The following is a 12,186-nucleotide window of genomic DNA, read 5'->3' as shown; positions in this document are numbered from 1 at the left end:
TTTTAACCCTTTAAATCTTTTTTTTTTTTTTCCCCTGCCAAGCACCTCCCCTCCTTTCTTCTTCTGTCAATCTGTTTTTATAGGGCTGACGTATATTTACAGAATCCCTTGCTCAGGGATTAATCCACAAATGTAGTAGCTAGTTTCATTATCTGGACATGGACCAGGGAAGTGCTGAGGTCAATGATGCGTCTTTACAAGTGTAAGGGAACAGACCCAGCATCAGGGATCTGCTTGCCTGAGCTGCTCCATCACCCAAGACTGCAGCAACAACGTGTTATTTAATCCTGGGGCAAACCCAGCTTGTTACTTTATGGTAGCAGCTTACAAATACATTCTCCTTTTTGGCCTTTAGCAACTTGCTCTGGCTGCACTCCTACTGTTCTCATTAAAGAATTACCTTCTAGCTAAATGAACACTTAATCTGGTAAAAGCTGAAAGTTTGTCTGTCCGTGATGTGTTTGGGTACAGTCTTCAGCACACTCATACTGAATTGACTTATGTTGGTTCTGTACCCTCTTGGGATAACTGGCCGGGATTGCTGGCTAAATAACACATATACACCGCTTCTATCACACAGTGAGTTCACAGAGCTACGTAACATCACTGACTGCTGCTGGCACACACGTCTCTGTACAAGTTTGGCGAGCTGAGTTCAGAGGCTACTTTGCATCCTGCCCTGACCTCCTTACCTCTGCATCCTCTGTTGCCCATTGAGCATGCTCCCTGCTTAAATGTTGGTCTGCAGTCAACACCAGACCATTTTCAACTGTCTGTTCCTGCAACCGGCATCTCATCACTGTGGCATTTCAGTACTGTAAAGCTTGACCATGCCAGGTGAATCTGCCCCGACTCACCAGGGGTCCTGGTTCCCACCTCAGCGACTGAAAGATTCAGGCAGTCCCTGGGAAGACTTATGGACATGGGGCCACAATTAAGAGGAGGGCCAGAAGAAATCACACCTGGGACAACCACCAACAATCAATCGAGAGCAAGGAGCTCAGGCATTCTTAAAACAAGGGCAGAAACATAGAAACCTATGTCTGACAGTTCTTGCCACTTGTTTTGCTTCCCACAGTCCTTGTACTTTAGCTAACACAGCCCTTATGGACCTAGTGAGTCTGAGAGGGACCAGGAAGGAAACACGGGAGCGTGTGGCTGCCTCAAGGAAGGGGCCAGATGAAGACTGGCAGGAGGTTTTCCAGACTGAGAAAGAAGACAGTGAGCCAGCCTGGTTGCACGAGGATCTGGAAACTTCCTGCACTAGGAATATAAGCTGAACTTATAAGCTTAATTAATAATAAGATGAACTTGCAGATGGCCATGGCTTTGTATTTCTGACCTGGAAGGGAAATCTCCTGTGAGTCATTGCAGAGATGACACAAAGTACATCCTTGCTGTTTGTCTTCTTCCTCATATTCCAGACCTTGTCCGTTTCACGGTCACCAGCATTGCTCCAGGTACGTGTGATCCACGGCCAAGTGGCTGCTTTTGGCTATTCCACCTTACACTTCCCCCAGTGCTGCAAAAATCATCACCAGAGCTGCCTAGGAGCAAGCAGATAACTTGCAAAGCTGGAGCCACCCAGCAAGGTATTGACAGCTACCTCTTCAGAGCTCAACACGCTTCCTGATGGCTCTGAAAAACCATTTCAAAACCTACTCCTTCAGCCTTCTCATGTCCCTCCTGCTGGGCAGCTGCAGTGGTTCAAAGTCAGCAAACAACCCTGATTTTGTGAGGCTGGCCTGTCTCATCCCCCACTCTTGAAAAGCACCTCCTGGTTTTGAGGGTATCGCTGTGTTATTCTGCTACTGCTGCATTTAATTATCTTCCCAACTTTTGCTCTCAGACTGTTTTTACTTGTATTTTAAGTCCCTGGGATGCTTCTAGAATAACTGCTGCTTCCATTTATTGTTTTCTTAGGGGTGGTGGGATAGTCAGGCATCTTGCTAACAATCCAGACGAGTAACTCCAAGCTGTGCTTTCACCTTGTATAGAAGAGAGGTACCAGCTGACCAACCTGTAAATGCCAGATTATTTGGGTTCAGGTTGTTACCCTAATCCTGTCTGTTGTTGGCTGTAGAGGTCAGTAAGCCTTAACCCTGGTGTGTGGATGGGCCAGTTGAGCTTGAGACATCTTTGATCCCCTGCTCATAGGCTTTTGTGGGAGTGGTGGAGGAAGACTACTATTTACATAAAGTGTTTATTCTATTTGAAGAAGCTGAATTGCAGTCTGGGGGTGCAGTATGGTCACTCCCAAAGCTGCAGGCAGAACAAGCTGAGACATCAGTTAGCACTGTATTTTAAGACCTTACAGCCCAAGATGAGATGCACCCAAGTGAAACTGGAAGCCTAGGGAGGGGTCTGAAGGCAGAACTCCTAGGAAATGCAGGGGGAGCAGGCCATGGTAGTTGATGAGCGCTGTAACCAGCCTTCTCTGTTCAGAACAGTCTTTTTCTTCTCCTTGGAAGAAGGATGTTGTTTCCTCTACACCTTACACTACTACATGAGAAAACTTCCCCTCAATAATCAATTTTTGAAATAGTATAGCAGCAGCTATTTCCATTCCCTGTTGTATGCAAACAGGGAAAGAAATGTGGTTCTTATAGTTTCTACTAGAAGTGCCCCATTTTCTTTTAACTTAGTCCTGAATTGCTCTCTGAAAGATTTTGCCAGCGTTACTCACAAAGAGGTTTTGTCATCAGCATCAGACTCCCTCCTACTTCGGTTTATGTAAGTAACGAGATGCTTGGGTCACTTGTCTAGTGCTGTCTGCTGTGCCACCCATGTGAATTTAAAAGCATCTTCTCTGTATTATTAGTTAATGGCTGTTTATGCACAAATAATTCTTCCTCTAAGTAAATTATACCTTTGATCTCCATAAGTGGATACAAGGAACTAGGCCCACGCTAGAAGAAGTAGAGACCTGTTGTCCCCAGTGATATTTTGATCTTGTGTTCTTCATGCACCTCCACCTTCTGCTGCAGCCAGGCTCTGCGTCCGGCTAAGGTAAGAAACGCAGCCTTGGTGGGAAGTAACAGCACTATAGTTTGGGCACTTGTTTCATGGCTTGATAAAACCTGACCACCAAAGTAGCTCTTGAAGTGAAGGAGGCCTGCTCTGCTTGGCAGGAGCTGGGCGATGGAGGGAACTGCCACTGACAGTGAATTACATGGAGGTCAGTGCTTTAGGGCATGCTTGATGTTAACAAATGGTAGGGACATCGGTTGGACTGAAACGTCAGTCCTCAAGTCTATTCATAGGATTTGCGACATGGCCCTGTGAGAAGCTGACAGTGTGGCCCCAGCCCATGGGGAATAAACCTCGTCTCAGATCTTATTGAAGTCTAAAGCAATGCTGACTTCTATTTTTCATTAAGGCTTGTCGATCTCAGCCAGCGCTGTGCACGCATAGCTAACTGATGAGTTCACGCTCCGAGTGACGCTCCAGAGCTGTGACCGAATTTTCCTTTGCTTTTTGGACTGCCTGAAGCTGAGAAATGCTGGCCCAGAATCAGCGTGGTCCTTACGTTCCTGGTGATGGGCTTTTGCTAGCTTGCAACACAGAGTTTCTTCTCGGGTTGTAAAGACGCTCCACCTACTACTCGGGAAGCCCGCAGGAGGAAAAGCCAACACGATGACCTGTGTGCTCTGCAGGCACAGGAGCAGCAGCCTGGCCTCCACGCCACTTGCTGCCTAGCCTCAGGCTCCTCTGTCTCCTTCTCCACCGGCCTAAGTCTGTCAGAGCAGAAACCCGCATGGACCCAAAGCAAAAGAAACTGTCGGAGTGAAGCCCAGTCTGAACAGGCCGGAGCCAAATGAGATTCTTTTGTTGTGGAGGGTAACAGGGGAAGGGAGCAGGACACTTTGCAAGAGGGAGTTGACGTTTTGTGTGTGCATCCCGCAGAATCCGTCATTTCGGTTGGCCACCACAGGAGAGAGTTCCTGCTGCTGGCTGATGTGGGGTCATTTACTAGCTTGTCTAACCATCCAAAAAATGAGGATGCTGTTGGCAAATATTGCTACAGGGAAGACGAGTTTTTCACTGGAAACGCAAAATTTGTGTAACTAGTTCTTGTGTCTCGCAAGAAGGGCAGGATCAGCCGGCTCCCTGTCAGCCAACTGCTGAAAGCTCGGCCTTGTTCTGGCTGGGGGAAAACAAACTGGAAAGAAGCAGAACTTTACATGTTTTCAGTAAGGAAATACATAACTTGTGGTCAAAGTGCAAATTGACTTAATACCCTCATGCACATGCTCTCCTGTCCAAAGCCATCTGTCTCATTTCCAGGGTTGTTTTTGCTCTGGAGCTGTGGTGTTTCGTTCACAGCTAACTTTAAACCTTCCGTTTGGCGGTGAGAACAATGCCAAATGCCTGATGAACCTGAACATCAGTTTAAAAGACTCTATTACAGCGCTCAGCTAGTTCCGTATCACTGTTACAGCAGCCGAAGTCCCAGCCGGTTTTAAAATACTGTTAGAAAAAGGAGCTTTTGCAATTTTTCAGCAGGGTGTCTTAATTGTCTCTTTTGCAAGAAATTTAAACTTGGGTGAAACCAGTCTTTAGGCAGCATCATTAGACAGCTTCCAAGACAATTTGACATTAGTTATACACAGGAAAGATCTGTAACCTTAACCCTGTACGGTGTGAGCTGGTGAGCTCAGGAGGGTGAAAGAGCCCCACTTCACAGCTTCCAGCTACCTGCAGCCTGTGGGGGAATTAAACTGGCAGACTGCTAGCTAAGGAACTGAGCAGATGGAAAAATATTAATCGGAGCAGAGATCATGCTGTAAAAATGTACGTTTTGCTAATTATTGCCAGTAATATGAATCGTTACTGCATTTTACGTAACTGAATTATGAATGACCTAAAGTTAGAAACAGTGTAGGTGAGTTGTTAATATCCTTATGCAAATGAAGATACTGTGCAAAGTGCAATGATTTAAAATACAAAAAGAGGAAGCGCTGAAAAAGTTGTAGTATTTCCGGATGAGGAAGGGAAATTACCTGAGTGTGCTCTGCCTGCCTGTGTACCGCACCGGAAGGTGCTGGGTTGGCAGGAGCCTGTGCCCTTGCTAGGCTGCATTTTAAGCTGGTAGGGTACCTTTGCTTAGCGTGGCCGTGGCTTTCCATCCGTGAATACCGTGGACTCCTGGCAGCTGTGGCCAGAAAAGAACATGTGATGCCCTGGACCAAGCCCCCGCACTCGGTGAGATGTAGGCCAGGCAGTGCCACGCTCTGTAAGAGCCCGTGCGGTGGGCTCTGCTCTCCCAGGTGGCAGGGGAGCAAGGGCTCCAGCTCGCCCTCCATCCAGGCTGGTCCTCCCGCAGCCTCTGGCACTGGGTGGGCTCCCACTGCCCACCCGAGGGTGGGCACCCAAGTGTGGGTGGATGCACCAAGACCAACGTAGGCTTCGGCTCCACGCCGCAGCCCTGAGAGCCGAGGGAGCCTCGCCGGCCTTGCCGTGCAGCCGGTGGGCCGGGGTCTGCCGAGGAGGGGAGCGTGCGGGGACACTCAGAGAGCATGGGATGAGGTATGCTCATGCAGGCTCTGGCCCACGGGCAGCACTGACATACCCCAGGAGGCTCAAGTGTCACCGCTGCGGCCTTGGCAGCTGGCAGGAGCCACGAGCCCATGGAGGTGCTGCAAAAGCTCCTCCGCAGCCATCAGGTCTGGGGCTGTGCAATCCATCAGGGAAGCTGTCTGGAATGTAGGGCATTGGGACAACTGCAGCGGGCCACGCGAGGAGCTCGGGAACGCTGCAATGCTTTGAATTTGGAAACTGTGACGGATACTTCGGCTGGCTGGTATCAGGGCCAGGAGGTGGAGCCCAGCTCGCTGGCTGCATTGTGTTACAGAGCGTCGGGGGAGGGAGTCGTGGTGCATCCAACTACATGTGAGGTTTTGGAGGTGTGACATTGGAGAAAGAAGGGACCAAAGTCTTCTTAGGCTTGAGAAAGCAGGTAACTTTTAAAAGCTTGTCACTTCTAATTTTAGATTCTTAACTTCAGAAATGTTACTTTAATTTTTCTGCCAGTCAATATTGATTTTAAACAATTTAATTTTCCCATTAAAAAGAGAGTGGAGAATTTTTATATTCCAGTGCAATCTCCATTTCCATGATAGCTGCCCCAGGGAAAGATAGAAGAGCTTCAGGATTTCATATTCTTGTTAATGTGCTTCTGTGTTAGAAAAAAAGATGGGTATTACTGGGTTTATTTAATATTAGGAAAAAATATAAACAACATAAGTATAACAAGCATCTAAAGAAATGAGATACGTATTTGCCTTTTTATTGCTTCCTGCCTACAGTAATGACCTGTTCCTCATTTCAGTTTTCCTCCCCTTTTAAAATTACAAAATATTGTCCCCTATATAGTAAATGTTAATATAAAAGGCTAAGGAAGCCCATCATACCATATGTAATATTTTACATCTTGCATTTTTTCAAGGCTCAGTCCCATACTGATGTATGCCGGAGAGTCTAGTAGCCAACTGCGACATGACAGAATAATCTCTTTATGATCGGAACCTCACCAACTAACTAGTCTTATTTTTACAATCATTTCTGTCTAATGATACTGCTTATGAATAGATGGGTAGGGAAGGCTTAGGATCAAAGAGTAAACCACAGATTTCACAATGTTTTCTTGGCAAAACAACATGTTGATTTAGCTACTGCAGTGGAATCTGCAAACCTTCATTAAGTGTGCGTTTCCTGGGATTACTTGGGCTACCATTTTCTTTCCTGTCTTCGTATGACAAATGTCTGTCCAGGACTGGTGATCTGAAGTTGCTTTAAGCATGGCTTAGCATTTTAATCGAGCTGAGCGCCTTCCTTAGCAGAGCACGCAACTCTCTTCCATAGGAGGATTCCAGGTCCAGAAATAGTCCCATTTTAGGCATCAGAGCAGGTGCTCAAAAGCTTGTTTGTGCAGTAGGAGGGGGTGAATGGGGTGTTGATCTGGGCTGGGATTTTGGGGGCCGCTCCAAAGCAGCTGTATCCACAAAACAGCAGTTTCCACATCCCTCCCCCTCCATCCATGCCCAAGGCACCAACTGCTTTCAGATAAGGCAGCAGCATTCAGGCTGGGAATGCTGGGCTGGTGAGTCCCACCAGTGATTTCGGGCTTTTCTCTGGGCTGCTCTGCTGGGCACAGGAAGCCTGGGATCTGAGGACAAACTTGCCAGTTATCCTTCTGGCATCCCGTGGTTCCTCCGTCTTTTCAGAGCCAAGTCCCACCAGTCAGCTTGGAGAGAAACTGCTTTGCACCACAGGAGATGCTGCCTGTGCCTTAGAAAGTGGGTGCTGTGCCATGTATCTGGCTGCAAGCAGAGGGGGAAGGAATCATGGACCACCTACTGGACTGACTCTTCCTGGGTTAACTTGACCTGATGAAGCTTTATTGACAACCAAAGTGAGAGGGGTAGCCAGAATCCTAAAATGGCAAAAGCCACCTAGAGATCTGCCCAAGCATCAGCCCAGGGGCACGGCAGCAGCAGACCAGCGCAAGGATGTCCTCAGGATGCGGGATGGCTGGTCCTGCAGCTGGAAGCTTGCTGTCCCACTGTTAGGGGTAGCAAGGGTGTCAGTCCATGCTAACCAATTTGTAATCAGGATCTGGTCCTCAGCCTGTTGCCCCAGCGGTGTGTGCTGCACCAGCAGCAGCTGGCAGCACGGATCTGCAGGTGTGGAACTGACTGGTAGCCTTGCAACCCCAAGATTCAGAAATCCGGGATAGTGGCATGCACGTGCCTGATCAAAACGTATATTTGAAACCTGCCTTATTTTCTGCTTTACTGGCAGACAAAGCTTTTCACAGTCACTTGGCTTGGAGAAAGGATTTATTTAAGTGTGAGATGCCAGAAGGTCTCAGGGATGAAGAGGTGCGATGCTCCTGCCCATTAATTGGTCCTGGCATTGGCGATCGGTTTGAGGAGGGAGCTGTTAAGCGTGGTGGAAGGGCAGAGCTGGAGCTGTGCAGGAGGGAGCTCCGTGGCAGCGTGGCGTGGAGGGAAGGCCTGTGGTGTAGGGATGTGAGAAAAATACTCTTGTGAAAAAATACTTAATGCGAACAATCATGGGGCTGTGGTTGGGCCTGAGGTTACTGGGCTGGGTGGGAACATTGCGATAACGCTGCATCAGCTCAGGCAACTGTTTTTCCAGGCACCTACCTTACTCTTTTGCTAGGTTAGCATTGCACGTGTTGTCTGCCTGCTGTTCTGCAAGAACAACTCCCTTCATGTCTTTGCCTGTGTGGCCAAGAAGAGCTCAAACAATTTTTTGCTTCTTATTTAGCCCTGAAGAGAAGAACCAGACAAACACCAGCAGATTCTGTACCTGTCTCATCTGGTTAGGCGTGTTCCCATGGTGTCTCGATACTAGAAGTGCTGTAAAAAAAGAAATAGTCCAGTGTTTATAGCTGCAGTGATGCAATGTTCTTTCTTCTCAGCTCTGCAATTCCACTCCCATAGTCGTCTCCCAGGCTTGGGAGATGGCAAAAACTGGGTGGAAAAATGAGATGGTTTCTTTCCGCAGAGGAGCACTATTGGCATGGACCTTGTTCTGAGGCACTTGCAGCCGTGAGTGGCACCCGAGAGGAGCAGGGAGAGAGGGGATTTGCTTGGGCCAGGAACCAGGGCTGGCCAAGTGTGGACCGGGGTGTACAGGGGGATGTGCAATACAAATTGCAGGGCTGAATCAGCAAACTTGTTACTGACGTCTGGCCAGGTGGCTTTTGGGCTTAAGCACACTCTCTGTATTCCCAGTGTCTCGCCGGCTGAGCAGGAGCGAGCACTGGGCGTGCAGGTGGTGGGACGGCACCACAGCCCCGGCACCGGGTGCGTGGGGACGAGCGTGGCGTCTGGCTGCAGAGGGTGCCCCATTTCATTCCCTGGGACGGGGCCTGCACTCATCCTGCCGCCCCGCCGCTGCCGACGGACACCCCGGGAAGCGCTGCAGGCCTGAGCAAAGGTAGGGCGCGCAGGATGTGCGGCCAAGGGAAAGGAGGGTCTAGAGCCAGCCGGTGACAATGGAAAAGATGCAGGGGTCTGGGGGAGGGAGTGCTGGCTTGCCAGGCCCTGCGCTCTTCAAGCGCCCGTGGTGCAGGTGACATTTCCTGCTGCGGTTGCCGTTTCAAACGGGTGATGGGAAGAGGAGAGGCTGAAAGGGAGCGGTCCTGGAAAAGTGCCTTCCACCCAAAACACTTATACCTGCTGATTATCCACAGCAGACCAGCTCAAGTCAACATGAGCCACAGGGCTTTTGGCAGGATGATGGTGAAAATCTGTTCCAAGTCGAGGGAAGGGTTTTAGCAAGTTTTGGGGTGTTCTCTCTATTTATTTGAAAGCTTTTTTATCATGTGAAAAGACTTTGCTGTACTTTCATCCTCATCTAAATCCAGACTCTTCTTTCTAATGCTGTTTCCATACACCTCTTCCTTTCCCCTCAGTGCACCTCTGTGCTTTTTCCTGGCGTACTCGAAAAGTAAATTCCTCAACAGTTACTGAACTCCCGCTTCTGCTCTTCCTCACAAACTGCTATTAGTGTCACCTTTCCTTTTGCTCAGTACTGGCTGTTGTTTGCTGCATGGCTTCTGTCACGACATTTTGCGCCTACTTGCATCAGGATCTGCAACAGTGCTGTCACTTACCACCACCTCTTTCTTTTTGAAGCTTTCTGCCCGCTAAAACTTTTTCTAGCATCGTCACAACCTATTCTCCCTCCTTGTGCTGAGGAGTATTTGGTTTATCTCCACTTCATTTCACAGCTCTGCACAACATTCCTTATTTGCCATCAGTCCTTAGCCTGCACTTGTCCTCCATCTTTAATTAAATGGGTAAATTCTGTCTTTTACCCGGTGATAGAATCCCCACGTCGCATTCAGGGACACGGCGCTTAGCCTGTCATCTCCCTTCATCCTCTTCTTCAGCTTCTGCTCTGGGTTGCTGCGGCTCACCTTCATCTCCTTCATTCAGCTCCGGGCCCTTCCCCAGCCTGGTTAGGACAGAAGGCTGCTACCAGTAACTACTAAAAGGAATCACAGACTTTCTTTGGTTTCATTTTCTGTACATTTGAGCTACTCGAAAAACATCTGGGTTTTGCTTAACGTTAGAAAAAGCCGGTTAGGAGTTACAGCGCTCCCCACAGCAGAGGAAAATTCTCAGGGGCATACCGGCACATGACTTCCCAAAATAGTTAATGTCTTTATTTGGAGGAATGCCCTGACCCGTTTAGGTGGCACACGGCCTCGTTGAAGTGTACGTGAGAAGTGCCCGGCGGTGGTGGTATTCAAATTCAACACCACCAGAAAAAACCCCAAACGTCAGTGGGTGCGTGCCAAAATTTTCACGCAGGCTTCTAATTTTAGGTTTTAACCTTTCCAGTGCCCTGAAGATGCCTTCAAAATCTCCACAATCACTGACCTCTTCAGAAAATATTGGCCTAAATGCTTTACAAGTACTTTACATTGTTAAGAAAGTATTAACGAAGCTTTATAGAAATGAGTAATCTTTAATAATTGCCTTCAGCTTCTCAGGCAGCATGCAACTGCTTATTTTCAGAGAAATGCCCGGCGCAGCTTGAGAGAGAACAGCCAATCCCCCTGCTAGCAGAGGAATGAAGACCAATAGGATGTAGTAGCAACTCAACTATCCTTAATTTCAAACATCCTCGGTGACGTTGGCTTCCAGAACTGGAAGTGCCTGGATGTGACTGCATGCATACATGTGCACATTATGAAACAATTGATTGCTCAATGAGTATTTTTAATTAGTATTTTCCTTTTAAATGCTCCATTTACCCTCTTCACACAAGGTTTTTTTTCCCACGTGCAGGGTTTTTTGGAGTAAACATACTCCCTTCAGATAGCTCCCACCAGTCAATTCAGAGCTATCTTGACCCTCTCTTCATGTTTTTCCTTTCCGTGACTCATTCCTTCAATCCCTCTTATGTTCTGTGAAGTGAACTCTACACTGGGGTATTGACCCCAAGGGTTCCAGACTCAAAGGACCGGGGCAGATGAGAGGATCTATCAGATAAGAGATCTATTTTAAGCAACACATTTTTCTTAGGTCATATACTTTTTAGATGTAATGTCTCTGTAACAAGTAACCCTTCAGGTTATTACTCTTTTTTTCTATTCAGTGGGGGAAGTAAGTTACTGCAACTCAACTGTACAAGGTGCTGTACAAGGTGACCTGTCTGATGGTTTTCCCTTTGCTGTTTATGTTGTTTGGGGTCCTTCTTGCTTTTTGCAGCCAGAAGATGAAAAATGGCCTGGAAGGTCTCACTTCTAATTAAATCTGTTAAGCAGCTCGCAGTTTTAGCTGGGCAGAAAAATGGTTGAAGGTTTCAATTTATTAAGATCTTTGTGAAAACAATTTACTTAACAAAATCAATTGACATTTTCAGTCTGTTTTCAGAAACTTAGCCTTTTAATTAGTAATTCTGTTTTGCAAAGCTGCAATTTAGCAGGGAAAAGCAGAGCTCATTTAGCCTATGAAAATTGGAGACTGGTTTGCTCCAGAGAGGATCAGTGCTGGAGTCCTGAGTACATGCTGCTTTTCTAATGGTTTCAGTGAAGGAGCAACACCAGCTACTGCCAAGAGCACAAGGCTGCGGACACATCCCAGGGAGGGTCTGAGGAGGCAAAAGGAGGAATATCCTGAGGTCAGACGTTGTGCAGGTTCACTAAGAGGTAGAGATTTATTATGCCTGGGATTGATATCTGACATTTAGAAGAGCAAAGTAGGCAGCAGCTAACACGGAACTGGTATTTCTTCCTTTCCCTCGGTGGTGAGGGGCAGGAGGGAGAGGTCCTCCTTCTAGGAAGGAGAAGGCAGCCAGTTACCTGCCTACACCAGCTCCACGGCGTTGCATAAGGCCTCGTTTAGTACCTGGTAATGAACTTAATTTAAGCATGCATGTCCCTGCCCTTGCCTGGCTACTCTGCATTATGCGCTTGCAAGTTTGCTTATGCTAAAGGGCAGAGCAAAAATAAATTTCCATACTCCCAGGCATGTTCCATCAGCCTGTGTTGGAGCGTGGGCCGGTGTCCAAATACTTTGGATATGAAGTGAAATTTTGGGCTCCAGGACAGGCTCAGACCTGCTCTTGGAATTGCATGGCGATGACACCAGGGTCCTGCTTTGGTACGTGCAGTTGGCTGGCTGCCACCGCTGCGACCTC

Source organism: Eurypyga helias, unplaced genomic scaffold (genome assembly GCF_000690775.1).
Source record: "Eurypyga helias isolate BGI_N326 unplaced genomic scaffold, ASM69077v1 scaffold29083, whole genome shotgun sequence".
Lineage (NCBI taxonomy): Eukaryota > Metazoa > Chordata > Aves > Eurypygiformes > Eurypygidae > Eurypyga > Eurypyga helias.
Note: the sequence above shows the minus strand (reverse complement) of the source record.